The sequence below is a fragment of the Hypanus sabinus genome, chromosome 9 (genome assembly GCF_030144855.1).
Source record: "Hypanus sabinus isolate sHypSab1 chromosome 9, sHypSab1.hap1, whole genome shotgun sequence".
In the NCBI taxonomy this organism is placed as follows: Eukaryota; Metazoa; Chordata; class Chondrichthyes; order Myliobatiformes; family Dasyatidae; genus Hypanus; species Hypanus sabinus.
In genome coordinates, this window is record NC_082714.1 from 137,021,424 (window position 1) to 137,029,961 (window position 8,538).

Genomic DNA, 8,538 nt, shown 5'->3' on the forward strand with positions numbered 1-8,538 from the left:
CTGTTAGTGTTTTTGAATCACAAACCAATTCAACAATGAAACACAAATTTAGTTAGCTAGGGAATAATAAATAGGTTGCTGAAGATAGTTTTTAACTTGTATTAACTAATTTCAAAAACACTTAAACAGATTAAATTTAATTTTTGATACAATATATAAATTACTCAGAGTCATTGAGTTTAACAAACATATTCATTTATTATAAAACTTTAAAAATGATTCATAATTACATTTACTTTTAAATGAACATTTTGCTCTGTTTTGTTAAATAAGCCTTCCTTATTTTATGTGCTGCATTAGTGAGTTTCCTGCTGTAAGAGTAATTAAATTGATTTCACATTCCCTCGAGCACAGCCATCAAGATTAACTAGCTGCCATAGTAATACACTTTCAGAGTTATTTCTGATAGAATAATCACTGAAGGCTGAAGATTCCATACAAAAACAAAAGACTTGTTAAACCACATAGAAATGTTCAGATGTTTATCCCTCTGCAACATGGGATAAATATATGTATACGTTGCTCCAAAAAGATCAGATCAAATCAGTGGTTAGTTGGTGAGTGTTACTTACAAGAACAGTGGTTAGTTCATCTCATTATTATAAGAAACTAAGAACATAAAAATAAGTTGAAGTTGGCTAGTCACTTGTACCTGTTCAAACATTCTATCACATCATGGCTGAATTATCATCACAACAGCTCTTCCATGCACCCCACTCAATTTCTTTAATATCATACTATACATTAGGTTTTTCATCGTTATTGCTCTGAAAGGTTCTAGGATCCTCCCTGGATTCAATTTTCTGCTAAATGATTTTGGTTAAAATAATTACAACTGCAGGATGATAATCATTAGATGATGTAGGAGCTCAGTGGTTAAGCAGCATCTATAAAGGAAAATTGACAATGGATATTTTGGCTTGCTGTCCAGATGAAAGGTCTTGGCCTGATATGTGCCTGTCCTCAGATGCTTCCTGACCTGCAGAGTTCCTCCAGCTTATGTGTTCCTGCATGTTCCAGTATCTGCAGCCTCCTGATGTCCTCAGATAATCTCTGTTGTTTCTGTAGCTATTGGGAGAAAACATATACCAGGTCTCAAGGTGAGGTGAGAGCTTTGACAATCCATTCTTATACAAGGCTGCTCCTCAGTGGCTGCTAAATGTCTAAGATGAAGAAATTTCTAAATGTGTTCTGAAATGTTATGACTCTCAGAAGTAGGAGTCTGACTAGGGTCATGTTTGATCTTAGCTCTAATGTCTCCCAAGTGCATTAATCTATTGGCCTTCACTATCAAGGTTCACATCAGCAAGAATCAAAAGAGATTTTGAATTTGTAGAAAGAACTTCTCTACTGAAATTGATAGTAGATGGGTGTGCTTGGTGCTCAGACAGAAAGATTTACATACTTTGAAGAATATAGAATAATTATTAAACAGATGGTAATAACATACAAAGCTATACATATTTGGGTTATATTCCAGTGGGATTGGGAAGGAAGGTTAAGGGTTGATGTGACTGAAGCTTTTAACATCATTGAGATAATAAAAATACACAAGATCCAGAACAATATGGAACTGCTCTTCACTGGAAAGCTGTAGGTGTAAATGCCGTTGTAACACTCAAAGGATAGATTAAAACATATTTGAGCATTTATAATGTAAGGAAGTGGGAGATACTGAAATTAATGAAATAGGGCTGTCAAGTACCAGTGAATCACACTGATGGTTCTTTTGGTATAGGTGTAATATCTGTATCAGCATGTTTCAGACTTCCCATCCCAGCTTTTCACCCCCCCATCCTCTGTTGCTGTTTCCACTCTTCCCTCTTGCAAATGCACAATACAGCCATGGGCTGGCAATGAAGTGGGGGTTGGGAGTGACTGCACCATATAGGCTTGTTTAGGCATGACCCAGCAATTTGTAGGACAAGTCTGGCAGTTTAAATAGTCCGTACTTCTTGTTAAGATTGATCATCTTGGGAATGCACAGGAGAATGTTTTATCATAAATTATCTTAGAAGAAGTCTAAATGTCTAAAAAAGAAGAAAAGAAAATCAACTAAGTCTGCTAAATTTCTTCCTGGTGGCAGAATGTAGTACACTCATATTTTTGCATAATGATCTTGCATTAAGTATTAAGTCTTATCTGCAGATATGTGCAAATCTAATTTCTTTCCTTTGGATAAGAAAGTAAATCAAGTCCCTACTTTTCTTTCAGAAAGTAAGTGATTTCTTAGCACTCTACAAAAAAAGTAGCATATTTCTCTCTGTCTTGCCAATGATTATACATTAGCTAACATCAATAAGAGAGAAAGAAAAAGTGGTTGCAGTGACCAATTCTAACAAACCGGCAACTCCCATTTTTTTGTACGATGAGCCTTCGGATCACTCCAGATAATGACGTTCAAAAGTAGAACTGTATTCTTTATTAGCACGTAACAAAACAATCTTGTAATGATGTAACTTATGAAACAAAGATTAGTGACATTAAACATATTTAAGCAGAGATAATCAAAGTTAAGTAATTTCAAATGCAATTAAATGAATTTAAGTGTAATTAAGCAACCAACAAAAAAAAATGACATCCAGCTCCACACTGCCCAGAACAAAGCATGAATACGTAACTTATTTCCTTTGCTTTTACCACACCATCACTCATGTGACTGATTACCATAGTACACATAATAAACACAGAATATAATTCAGATAGAAAACAGTTGCATAGTTCCTACAGTGGTCAAAAATATTCCATACTACTGAATTGATTTAGGTTAACATTGCGAAAGAAGTTGTACATAAATGCAAGACTTTAATTTATCTTTCATTGGAGTGAAAATATGAAATACCAGCTACTGTAATTTTCAATATTATTGCTATGGAACCATGTTGCTTTCATTTTGCATTTTTATAACCTTATCAGTCTCTGTCAACATATTTAGTGAATACAGGGCAGAGACTGCACCATAATTGTGTGCTGAATATACTGTACATAAGCAATACTGCCCATGGACAAAAATCTACTTCTAAAATGCAGCTTCAGAACATGCTTTCCGGGGAGCAGGTGGATCACAAAGTTTCTCAAAACGTATTGGATATAATCACCATGGATGGCTTAATTTTGTGATTAGCCACTGTAATCTCAGCAGAAGTCAGAATAAGAGGTTTCCACTGATGTTCAATACTGAGTTAGCAAGATCTCCATTGAAATTTCAGAATGACTGTATTCAAAATATGATGCTTCTAGTTAGTTTCTGTCAGCTTGTATTGCTTCTTTATATGAATTTTGAAAACATTTGAAGTCTTTTTTTGTTGTTGTAACCATGCATTTCCATTCAATTTTCTTTATTCTTATCAGTTCTTCACTTCACCCTAGAGCAGCACCTCGAGTAATACATATCATTCATAGGCACACTCTGGGCAGTGAATATGCTCAGTTTACTTAACTGTGCAGGTGATGCAGATTAATGAATCTCATCATGATTTTGCTTTCACTGGCCCAGTGGCAATTGCAATGTGCCAGCTGCAGAGCTTTTGAAAGCAAGTAGATTATTACAGACATATTATCACATCTATGGCTTCTTTATCTGTGTGCCTTGGCTACCAATTGAACCGTTGAGCAAACCTTATATTGAGCAAGGCACACAAAATGGTGGAGGAATGTGGCAGGTCAGGCAGCATCTTTGGAGGGGAATGAGCTGGTGATATTTTGGGACAAAACCCTTCATCAGGAATGGAAAGGAAGGGAAGAAGTCAGAATTAAAAAGGGAGGAGAGAATGAAAATATTACATTAATATTTGAACTTCTTAAAGCTGAGGAGGTGCTAGAATAAAAACTACAGCACAGAATGTGCAGAATGTGTAGAATTTCCATCTTCCAGTGCAAGTCTGGCAAGATATTATGGCATAAATGAGATTCCGCATTGTTGATCGATGTCATAAATTCCTCAGATTATTTTGCCTTTGAAAATCTTAGTTCCTGAAACAATAAAAAGTGATAATCACAGCTCTTTCTCACCTATTCAAGTCAACAATATTCACAATTTTCTTGGTCTTAGGTTAGCTTGTTCTCCTTAGATGAGTCCTTAGTTTAATATATCAGATATTTTCCTCCTGTCTGAAAACCTAAGGATATAAACTTTCAAAGATTCAAAAAATAGAAAAAGGTGTAATACTCATAGTTCAGCAGTATTTGCGGAACAACATTTTGTTTTACTATGATGAAAAGTTATTTTCCTGAAGTGCTAATGTACTTTCTTTCTCCACACCGGGTGACCAAACTTCTGAGAATTTCTCATGTTTTTATTTCAAATTTCCAGTCGCAAGCTTATTCTTCTTTTTGTAAACATTGATATATTTTAGAGATACATGATTGATAGTTTGGATTAAAAATACAATCTCCTCCAATTCTATCATTCCCAGAACAATTGATTGAATAGAATATCTTGGCAGAAGAGAATAGTAGCACTGCAAATTAGTCTTTAGCAATGGTTTTTCGGTCCCATGAACTTACAGTTAATACAGAAAATATTGCAACTCTTGCACTCTTGAGAAAATGACAGTTCTCTAAGCAAACCATTTTTTCTGGCTTGGTAGTCAGCCTTGTCTTATGAAGTCAATAGAATGATAATTGTTTTCAATCTAACCAGCTAACTATTAAACAGAATTTTACTGGTGTGTTTCAAAATAAAGACAGCAGTTGTGCATTCTGTCATTCATAAATGAGGAAATGTAATTTGTGCGCTAAAAGCTTTCTGTGTGGTACAAAGGAACAATTAATAAAGTAGCTGTCTCACAGTGTCAGTGAACTGAATTCACTCCTGACCTCGGGTGCTCTCTGTTTAAACGTAGAACATAGAATAGTACAGCACATTACAGGCACTTCGGCCCACAATGTTGTGCTGACCCTCAAACCCTGCCTCCCATATAACCCCCCACCTTAAATTCCTCCATATACCTGTCTAGTAGTCTCTTAAATTTTACTGGTTAAAGTTTGTACTTTCTCCCTCTGACCATATGGGTTTCCTCCAGGTGCATCAGATTCTTTCCAAATCCCACAGTCATGCAGGTTGGTAAGTAGCCATTACCTTGTGAGTGGTAGAATCTGGGAGGAGTTTGGGGAATAGTAAACAGGGGCTAAGGCAGAATTAGTGCAACTGGGTTGTAGTTGGTTGGTGCAGATTCGGTGGGCCAAAGACCTGTTTGCATGCCACACGTCTCTATGATACTAAGCAACCCGACACATGGATTTAAGAGGCATATTAACTGTTGTAGATTGGAGTGTCAACTACATAGATTGAAGTGCAGGTAAGCTCTTTGGAGACACCATGGTATTCTTTCCATTTCTAAGTATTTTGCATTCAAAATACCATCTATTAATATTCTAACAGTTAGTCTATTGCAACCTTTAGCAAGTTTCATTTTGAGTGTGTTTAACTGATATTTCAATGAAGAGTGGAGATTTAATGCAATATTTTATTTTATATCTTTTTATTCTACTTATAGTTTACATCCAAAATAAAATTCTCTACCCAATTTCCTTGAATTTAATAAATATTGAGAAGCATAAATACATTCCCAAAATTTCTTTAGTTATACATACTTGACACTGAGGCTGAGGACGAGCTTGCTCCCGGTGAGGTAGGGCCAGGTAAAATCCTTTAGTTAATCTAATTAGCTTAGGAGTAGGTAATGGAGGCAGCAGTTAGGGCAGTCGAGTGCTCCGTTTGCAGTATGTGGCAAGTCAGGGACAGCACAATTGTCCCTGATGACTACACCTGCAAAAGGTGCATCCAGCTGCAGCTCCTGACAAACTGAGTTAGGGAACTGGAGCTGGAGCTGGACGAACTTCGGATCATTCGTGAGGCAGATTGATGCACCATCAATAACTCACACTGAGACGTAAGGTGAGATATCGGCTTTTATTGACTGGAAGAAGGAACCAGGAGTGAGTGTCTATCATACAATGTCCTGGAGACTGAGGCCGAGCGTCAGGCCTCAGATCGCCTTTATACAGGGGCCTGTGGGAGGAGCCACAGGAGCAGTCAGCAGGGGGCGTGTCCAGACAGGCACATAGTTCACCACATTCACTCCCCCTTTGTTTGAAAGAGTCCCCATGTGGCGAAGTTCCTTACAAGTCAAGTCTATCAGGTGGTTGAATCTGTCGCTGCGATCTATGTAGCACCGGCTGTGATCACATAGATGCCAGCAACATTGGTGATTGCACAGGGGATGGAGGTTGCGCTTGTTCTTGCCCACTAGGCGCCGGTGATCCCTCATGCATGTGCGAGGCGCCTGGCGAAACGCCCGGTATACAAGTGTCGTGAGGAGTCTGTGTAGGGCCTGGTGAGCACGGTGTCACCTCTGGTGCAGGGTTCATAGTTACCGGAGAGCCTTCAGGGTAGTGGTCTGCTGCACCTGCGGGTGCCAGGTCGCGGATGGAGACCGTGTCCTCCCGCCCATCAGGTAAGACCACGTAAGCATACTGGGGGTTCGCATGTAGAAGGTGAACCCTCTCTACCAGCGGGGAGTATTTATTGCTCCTCACATGTTTCCGGAGCAGCACTGGCCCCGGGGACGTCAGCCAAACTGGTAGGGTGGTCCCAGTGACAGACTTCCTGGGAAAAGAGAATAGGCGTTCGTGAGGGGTGGCATTGGTGGACGTACATAACAGAGAGCGGATAGAGTGCAGTGCCTCAGGGAGGACCTCCTGCCATCGAGAGACCGGCAACCCTTTTGACTTAAGGGCTAAAAGTGTGGCCTTCCACACTGTGGCATTCTCCCTCTCCACCTGGCCATTACCCCGGGGATTATAACTCGTGGTCCGACTGGTAGCAATGCCCCTAGCTAGCAAGTACTGGCGCAGCTCCTCACTCATAAAGGAGGACCCTCTATCGCTGTGGATATAGCAGGGATACCCGAACAGAGTGAAGAGCTGGCGCAGGGCTTTTATGACGGACGTGGCAGTGGTGTCGGGGCAGGGGATGGCAAAGGGGAACCGTGAGTACTCGTCGATAACACTGAGAAAATAGACATTGCGGTCAGTGGAGGGAAGGGGGCCCTTAAAGTCAACACTCAGTCATTCAAAAGGGCGGGTGGCCTTGACAAGTTGTGCCGTGTCAGGACGGTAGAAGTGCGGTTTGCACTCAGCGCAAATTTGGCAGTCCCTGGTCATTGTCCTGATGTCCTCCAGGGAGTATGGCAGGTTCCGAGCTTTCACAAAATGGTAAAATCGGGTGATTTATCAGATGTCCAGACAGGCACATAGTTCACCACACAGAGGCAGAAATAGACAGGAGTTTCAGGGAGATAGTCACCCCTAAAAGTCAGGAGGCAGGTAGCTGGGTGACTGTCAGGAGAGGGAAGGGGAATAGACAGGAAGAGCAGAGCACCCCTGTGGCCATTCCCATCAATAATAAGTATACCGTTTTGGATATTGTTGGTGGGGATGACCTACCAGGGAGAAGTTGCAGTGGTTGCATCTCTGGCACCGAGACTGGACCCTCAGCTCAGAAGGCAAGGAGGGAAAAGAGGACAGCAGTTGTGATAGGGGATTTGATAGTTAAGGGGACAGATAGGAGGTTCTGTGGGAGAGATCGAGAATCCCGGATAGTCTGTTGCCTCCCTGGTGCCAGGGTCCATGTTATCTTGGAACGAGTTCTCAGTATTCTCAAGAGGGAGTGTGAGCAGCCAGATGCCATGATCCATGTAGGGACCAATGACATGCATAAGAAGAAGGAGGAGGTCCTGCAAAGAGAGTTTAGGGAGTTAGGTGCAAAGTTGAAGTACAGGATCTCCAGGGTTGCGATCTGAAGATTGCTACCAGTGCCACGTGCTGGTGAGGACTAGAAATAGGAAGATAATGCAGCTAAATATGTGGCTAAAGAGTTGATGCAGGACGGAGGGTTTCAATTGGGCCTTGTTCCAGGGAAGATGGGACTTGTTCCGATGGGACTGGTTGCACCTGAGCTGGAGGGGAATTAATATCCTTGTGGGTAGGTTAGCTAGTGCTGCTCCAAGGGGTTTAAACTAGATTTGCAAGGGGAGGGGAACCAAAGTGTTAGAGCAGATAGTGAGGTGGAGGAGGATAAAGGTCATGCGAGAGCTTCAGGTATAGTGCATGGAGTAAAGCCAGATCTAACATATGAAGAGCCTTTCAGGAAAGAGAAGCAGAATGAAGGGTGCAAATGTAGTAAGGTAGAAGGGCTAGAGTGCGTGTACTTCAATGCAAGAAGCATCAGGAACAAAGGTGATGAACTGAGAGTTTGGATACATACATGGAATTATGATGTAGTGGCCATTACAGAGACTTAGCTGGCACCAGGGCAGGAGTGGATGCTCAATATTCCTGGATTTCAGTGCTTTAAAAGCGATAGAGAGGGGTGGAAGGGGAGGAGGGGTGGCATTACTAGTCAGCGATACTATTACAGCTACAGAAAGGGAGGGTAATGTAGCAGAATCCTCTTTTGAGTCCATATTGGTTGAATTCAGGAACAAGAAGGGAGCAGTTACTCTATTGGGAGTATTCTATAGGCTCCCTGGTAGC